Source organism: Arachis hypogaea, chromosome 11 (genome assembly GCF_003086295.3).
Source record: "Arachis hypogaea cultivar Tifrunner chromosome 11, arahy.Tifrunner.gnm2.J5K5, whole genome shotgun sequence".
Taxonomy (NCBI): Eukaryota; Viridiplantae; Streptophyta; class Magnoliopsida; order Fabales; family Fabaceae; genus Arachis; species Arachis hypogaea.
Genome location: NC_092046.1, coordinates 87,596,499 through 87,603,615, shown reverse-complemented (window position 1 = coordinate 87,603,615; position 7,117 = coordinate 87,596,499). Strand labels below are relative to the sequence as shown.

The 7,117-nt window shown below is 39.3% G+C and overlaps 1 non-coding gene across 1 annotated transcript; it reads left to right on the top strand.

Annotated features, from left to right (window-relative positions):
* Positions 1–1,664: 1,664 nt before the first annotated feature.
* Positions 1,665–1,772, top strand: LOC112725071 (small nucleolar RNA R71). Its single transcript, XR_003164201.1, has one exon. It is a non-coding gene; the product is annotated as a small nucleolar RNA R71 (small nucleolar RNA).
* The last annotated feature ends 5,345 nt before the right edge of the window (positions 1,773–7,117 follow it).

Sequence of the window (7,117 nt, the reverse complement as noted above, 5' to 3'; positions counted from 1 at the left end):
GAGACTCCCCCAACACCAAACTTAGAGTTTGGATATGGGAGTTCAACACCAAACTTAGAGTTTGGTTGTGGCCTCCCAACACCAAACTTAAAGTCTGACTGTGGGGGCTTTGGTTGACTCTGCTTTGAGAGAAGCTTTTTCTGCTTCCTCTCCATGGATGCAGAGAGAGATCCTTGAGTTGTAAACACAAGGTTGTCCTTATTTAATTGAAGGATCAATTCTCCTCTGTCCACATCAATCACAGCTCTTGCTGTGGCTAGGAAAGGTCTTCCTAGGATGATGGATTCATCCTCTTCCTTTCCAGTATCCAGGACTATGAAATCAGCAGGGATGTAAAGGCCTTCAACCTTTACTAACACGTCCTCTACTTGTCTATAAGCCTGTTTTCTTGAATTGTCTGCCATCTCTAATGAGATTTTTGCAGCTTGCACCCCATAGATTCCCAGTTTCTCTATTACAGAGAGGGGCATGAGGTTTATTCCTGAACCAAGGTCACACAGAGCCTTAAAGATCATGGTGCCTATGGTACAAGGTATTATGAACTTTCCAGGATCCTGTTTCTTCTAAGGCAATGTCAGTTGATCCAGATCACTTAGTTCATTGGTGAACAAGGGAGGTTCATCTTCCCAAGTCTCAATACCAAATAATTTGGCATTCAGCTTCATGATTGCACCAAGGAACTTGGCAGCTTGCTCTTCAGTAACATCCTCATTCTCTTCAGAAGAGGAATACTCATCAGAGCTCATGAATGGCATAAGGAGGTTTAATGGAATCTCTATGGTCTCTAGATGAGTCTTAGATTCCTTTGGTTCCTCAGAGAGAAACTCCTTATTGATCACTGGGCGTCCCAGGAGGTCTTCCTCCTTGGGATTCACATCCTCCTCTCCCTCATTGGGTTCGGCCATTTTGGTTATGTCAATGGCCTTGCACTCTCCTTTTGGATTTTCTTCTGTATTGCTTGGGAGAGTGCTAGGAGGGATTTCAGTGATCCTTTTACTCAGCTGGCCCACTTGTGCTTCCAAATTTCTAATGGAAGACCTTGTTTCATTCATGAAACTTACAGTGGCCTTAGATAGATCAGAGACTAAGTTTGCTAAATTAGAAGTATTTTGTTCAGAGTTCTCTGTCTGTTGCTGAGTGGATAATGGAAAAGGTTTATTATTGTTAAACCTGTTTCTTCCACCATTATTAAAGCCTCGTTGAGGCCTTTGATCCTTCCATGAGAGATTTGGATGATTTCTCCATGATGGATTATAGGTGTTTCCATAAGGTTCACCTAAGTAATTCACCTCTGCTATTGCAGGGTTTTCAGGATCATAAGCTTCTTCTTCATAAGAAGCCTCTTGAGTACTGTTGGATGCAGCTTGCACTCCATTCAGACTCTGAGAAATCATATTGACTTGCTGAGTCAATATTTTGTTCTGAGCCAATATGGCATTCAGAGTATCAACTTCAAGAACTCCCTTCTTCATAGGCGTCCTATTATTCACAGGATTCCTTTCAGAAGTGTACATGAACTGGTTATTTGCAACCATGTCAATGAGTTCTTGAGCTTCTGCAGGCGTTTTCTTTAGGTGAATGGATCCACCTGCAGAAGTATCCAATGACATCTTTGATAACTCAGACAGACCATCATAGAATATATCCAGGATGGTCCATTCTAAAAGCATGTCAGAAGGACACTTTTTGGTCAACTGTTTGTATCTTTCCCAAGCTTCATAGAGGGATTCACCTTCTTTCTGTCTGAAGGTTTGAACATCCACTCTAAGCTTGCTCAGCTTTTGAGGAGGAAAGAACTTGGCTAAGAAAGCCGTGACCAGCTTATCCCAAGAGTTCAGGCTGTCTTTGGATTGAGAGTCCAACCACACTCTAGCTCTGTCTCTTACAGCAAAAGGGAAAAGCATGAGCCTGTAGACTTCAAAATCTACTCCATTAGTCTTAACAGTATCACATATCTGCAAGAATTCAGTTAAGAGCTGAAAACGATCTTCAGATGGAAGTCCATGAAACTTGCAGTTCTGCTGCATCAGAGAAACTAGCTGAGGTTTCAGCTCAAAGTTGTTTGCTCCAATGGCAGGAATGGAGATGCTTCTTCCATGTAAATTGGAATTAGGTGCAGTAAAGTCACCAAGCATTCTCCTTGCATTATTGTTGTTGGGTTCGGCTGCCATCTCCTTTACTTGTTCGAAATTTTCAATAAGGTTGTCTCTGGATTGTTGTAATTTAGCTTCTCTTAGTTTCCTCTTCAGAGTCCTTTCAGGTTCTGGGTCAACTTCAACAAGAATGCCTTTTTCTTTGTCCCTGCTCATAAGAAAGAGAAGAGAAAAAGAAAAGAAGAGGAATCCTCTATGTCACAGTAAAGAGGTTCCTTATTGTTAGTAGAAGAAGAGAAGAAGAAGAAAAAATTCGAACACAGATAGAAGAGGGGGGTTCGAATTTGGTGAGTGATGTGAGGAAGAGGTGTTAGTAGATGAATAAATAAATAGAATAAGATGAGAGAGGGAGAGGATTTTCGAAAATAATTTTTGAAAAAGAGTTAGTAATTTTCGAAAATAGTTTTTGGAAAATGTTAGTAATTTTCGAAAATTAAGATTTTAAAAATTGAAATAATTAGTTAATTAAAAAGAAATTTTGAAAAAGAGGGAAGATATTTTCGAAAATTAGAGAGAGAGAGTTAGTTGGGTGGTTTTGAAAAAGATGAGAAACAAACAAAAAGTTAGTTAGTTAGTTGAAACAAATTTTGAAAAGATAAGAAGTTAGGAAGTTAGAAAAGATATTTTGAAATCAAATTTTTGAAAAAGATAAGATGAGAAGATATTTTTGAAAAGATATGATAAAAATTAGTTTTTTTGAAAAAAAAAGATTTGATTTTTAAAATCACAATTAATGACTTGATTCACAAGAAATCACAAGATATGATTCTAGAACTTAAAGTTTGAATCTTTCTTAACAAGTAAGTAACAAACTTGAAATTTTTGAATCAAAACATTAATTGTTATTGTTATTTTCGAAAATTTGATATAAAAATAAGAAAAAGTTTTTTGAAAAATAATTTTTTATAATTTTCGAAAATAACTAAGAAAAATGAAAAAGATTTGATTTTTGAAAAAGATTTTGAAAAAGATAAGATTTTTAAATTGAAAATTTGATTTGACTCATAAAAACAACTAGATTTTTAAAATTTTTTGAAAAAGTCAAATCTAATTTTCGAAATTTTAAGAGAAAAAAAGGGAAAGATATTTTTTTGATTTTTGAATTTTTATGATGAGAGAGAAAAACAAGAAAAATGATGCAATGCATGAAAGTTATGGATCAAAATAATGAATGCATGCAAGAATGCTATGAATGTCAAGATGAACACCAAGAACACTATGAAGATCATGATGAACATCAAGAACACATTTTTGAAAAATTTTTAATGCAGAGAAAACATGCAAGATACCAAACTTAGAATTCTTTAATGCTTAGACACTAAGAATTCAAGAATGCATATGAAAAACAAGAAAAGACACAAAACATGCAAATGCAAAGATCAAACAAGAAGACTTACCAAGAACAACTTGAAGATCATGAAGAACACTATGAATGCATGAATTTTCGAAAAAATGCAAGATGCACATGCAATTGACACCAAACTTATAACATGACTCAAGACTCAAACAAGAAACACAAAATATTTTTGATTTTTATGATTTTATAATTTTTTTTTGTATTTTCTTTTAAATTTTTTTTTCGAAAATCATTTTGAAAAAGAAAAATAAGGATTCCAAAATTTTTAATATGAATTCCAGGAATCTTGCCATGTTAGTCTAAAGCTCCAATCAAAGGGTCAGGCATGGCTTAATATCCAGCCAAGCTTTAGTCAAAATATGAGTGTAATTCATTCAATTTTAAGCCAAAACTTCAGTCCAAAAGAATTTAGACATGGCTTTACAGCCAGTCAGGCTTCAACATGCTTCATGAAACACTAGAATTCATTCTTAAAAATTCTGAAGAAAAATAGATTTTTGAAAACATTTTTTTTTTCGAAAACAAAGGAGAAATTTTTGAAAGATTTTTGAAAAATTTTTGAAAAAAAAAAACAAAAAGAAAATTACCTAATCTGAGCAACAAGATGAACCGTCAGTTGTCCAAACTCGAACAATCCCCGACAACGGCGCCAAAAACTTGGTGGACGAAATTGTGATTACACTTTGATTATGTAAAATTCATTGCTCTTTCTTTCCCTGGCAATGGCACCAAAAACACGATGCCAATACCATGGTTCACAACTTCGCACAATTAACCAGCAAGTGCACTGGGTCGTCCAAGTAATACCTTACGTGAGTAAGGGTCGAATCCCAAAGAGATTGTTGGTATGAAGCAAGTTATGGTCACCTTGTAAATCTCAGTCGGGCGGATATAAAATAGTAATGGGGTTTTCGAAATTAATTAATAAAATAAGGATAGAAATACTTATGTAACTCATTGGTGAGAATTTCAGATAAGCGTATGGAGATGCATTCGTTCCTTTGAACCTCTGCTTTCCTGCTGTCTTCATCCAATCAATCTTACTCCTTTCTATGGATGGCTTTATGTAAGGATGTCACTGGTGCCAATGGCTACTTTCGATCTCTCTCGGGAAAATGGTCCAAATGCTCTGTCACAGCATGGCTAATCGTCTGGAGGCATCACCCTTGTCGTTGGTTGCATCCTATTCCTCTCTGTGAAAATGGTCCGATGCGCTGTCACTACATGGCTAATCATCTTGGAGGTCCTCGATCATACTGGAATAGGATTTACTATCCTTTTGCATCTGTCACTACGCCCAGCACTCGCGAGTTTGGAGTTCGTCACAGTCATTCAATCCCAGAGTCCTACTCGAAATACCACGGACAAGGTTTAGACTTTCCGGACCCTCATGAATGCCGCCATCAATCTAGCTTATACCACGAAGATTCTGATTAAGAGATCTAAGAGATACTCATTCAATCTAATGTAGAACGGAAGTGGTTGTCAGGCACGCGTTCATAGGGAATGATGATGATTGTCACGTTCATCACATTCAGGTTGAAGTGCGAATGAATATCTTAGAAGCGGAACAAGTGAATTGAATAGAAAACAGTAGTATTTTGCATTAATCTTTGAGGAACAGCAGAGCTCCACACCTTAATCTATGGAGTGTAGAAACTCTACCGTTAAAAATACATAAGTGAAAGGTCCAGACATGGCCGAATGGCCAGCCCCTCTGATCTAAGAACCAGGCGTCCAAAGATGATTCCAAAGATTCAAAGATGTCAAATACAATAGTAAAATGTCCTATTTATAATAAACTAGCTACTAGGGTTTACAGAAGTAAGTAATTGATGCATAAATCCACTTCCGGGGCCCACTTGGTATGTGCTTGGGCTGAGCTTGAATGTTACACGTGCAGAGGCTCTTTCTGGAGTTGAACGCCAGTTTTTGTGCCAGTTTGGGCGTTGAACTCCACTTTGCAACTTGTTTCTGGCGCTGGACGCCAGAATTGGGCAGAGAGCTGGCGTTGAACGCCAGTTTGCATCATCTAAACTTGGGCAAAGTATAGACTATTATATATTGTTGAAAAGCCCTGGGTGTCTACTTTCCAACACAATTGGAAGCGCGCCATTTTGAGTTCTGTAGCTCCAGAAAATCCACTTTGAGTACAGGGAGGTCAGAATCCAACAGCATTAGCAGTCCTTCTTCAACCTCTGAATCTGATTTTTGCTCAAGTCCCTCAATTTCAGCCAGAAAATACCTGAAATCATAGAAAAACACACAAACTCATAGTAAAGTCCAGAAATGTGAATTTAACATAAAAACTAATGAAAACATCCCTAAAAGTAACTAGATCCTATTAAAAACATACTAAAAACAATGCAAAAAAGCGTATAAATTATCCGCTCATCAGAGGGTCATCCCATTCTTCAACCTAATGAAGAAAGGGATCGCCTTCGAGTGGACCCCGGCATGCGAAGAAGCGTTCAGCCATTTCAAAAAGATACTCTCGGAACCTCCCGTGCTCAGCAAGCCTAGAGAAGGGGAGCCCCTATACTTATACTTGGCTGTAACCACGCAAGCAATGGCGGCGGTCCTGATATGAGAAAAGGACAAGACCCAGTGCCCAATATACTTCATCAGCAAATTACCCCAAGGGGCGGAGACGAGGTACACCAAGTTGGAAAAGCTGGCCTACGCGCTACTAATCTCATCCAGAAGGCTAAAGCAATACTTCCAAGGGCACACAATCATCCTGAGAACCGACCAAGCCATCCGACAAGTTCTCCAGAAACCCGACCTTGCGGGAAGAATGATGGCATGGGCGATAGAACTGTCCCAATATGATTTGCAATACGAACCCAGATAGGCAATCAAAGCCCAGGCCATGGCAGATTTCCTCATAGAAGTCACAGGGGAAACTCCGAACATACCGAACACACGGTGGAAGCTCCTCGTTGACGGATCATCCAACCAAATATTCGGAGGGGCCGGAATCATTCTTGAAAACTCGACAGGGGTAGCCTACGAACAATCCATCAAGTTCGACTTTCCGGTCTCCAATAACCAGGCAGAATACGAGGCCCTGATAGGAGGATTAATACTGGCCAAAGAAGTCAGAGCGTCAAGGGTGGAAGTCAGTAGTGACTCCCAGGTCGTCACCTCCCAGGTAAACGACAGCTACCAAGCTAGGGACGCACTACTACAAAAATACCTGGAGAAGGTAAGAGCGCTATACAAAGGCTTTGAGGAAGTCACAGTTCAACATGTCCCTAGAGAAAGAAACGCCCGGGCCGACCTCCTCTCTAAGCTAGCAAGCACCAAGCCCGGGACGGGAAACAGATCCTTAATTCAAAGGTTGGCAACCGAACCCGCGATCATCATGTGCACATCCCAAACGCCAAACCCCCCTCATGGATAGACCCCATCTTCTGATACCTGGAGTACGCGAAAACCCCTCCAGACGAGAAGGAAGCACAAGCCACCAAGAGGGAATCCCCCAAATATGTAATCATACAAGGACAATTGTACAAGCGAGGGCTCTACCAGCCATTACTCAAATGCCTGCGCCCCGACCAGACGGACTATGTCCTTAGCGAAGTCCATGAGAGGTGTTGTGGTC